Below are 375 nucleotides of genomic sequence, written 5' to 3'. Positions count from 1 at the left end.
ATGCTGATTAACATCCATAGTAACAGTTGGTGAAAATCCAGCTGAGTCACAACCCTGCTTGTAATTTTCACTTGCGCTGTTAGTTTTTGAACGAGTCTCTAGCTGAAATTAGATTTTTAAGATATTGTTAGTCCATGATTTCTGATTTGTGTTGGTTTGTATAATAGATCTTGAGTTTCTTTTTGCTTTAGGCATTTCATTTTTTGTGGAAAGTTTCAAGAACTGTTAATCATAGCTTCATGATAGATTTATGATGACATTGTTCACGATCTTGAAGTGATTGACGAGCTTGACATGTTTGCATTGTTGTGAATTCTATTCAGTCTCTTTGCCATGTGATAGTTATTCCATTTTCCAAATGAAAGAACATTTTAT

At 33.1% G+C, this 375-nt stretch overlaps 1 protein-coding gene across 1 annotated transcript in view; it reads left to right on the top strand.

The window, feature by feature from the left end:
• LOC119592455 (phosphatidylinositol 4,5-bisphosphate 3-kinase catalytic subunit delta isoform-like) overlaps positions 1 to 375 on the top strand; it is a gene marked incomplete in the record, with an annotated part of 17,810 nt that overhangs the window by 3,800 nt on the left and 13,635 nt on the right.

Source organism: Penaeus monodon, chromosome 30 (assembly GCF_015228065.2).
Source record: "Penaeus monodon isolate SGIC_2016 chromosome 30, NSTDA_Pmon_1, whole genome shotgun sequence".
In the NCBI taxonomy this organism is placed as follows: domain Eukaryota; kingdom Metazoa; phylum Arthropoda; class Malacostraca; order Decapoda; family Penaeidae; genus Penaeus; species Penaeus monodon.
This window is presented reverse-complemented; position numbering and strand designations above follow the sequence as displayed.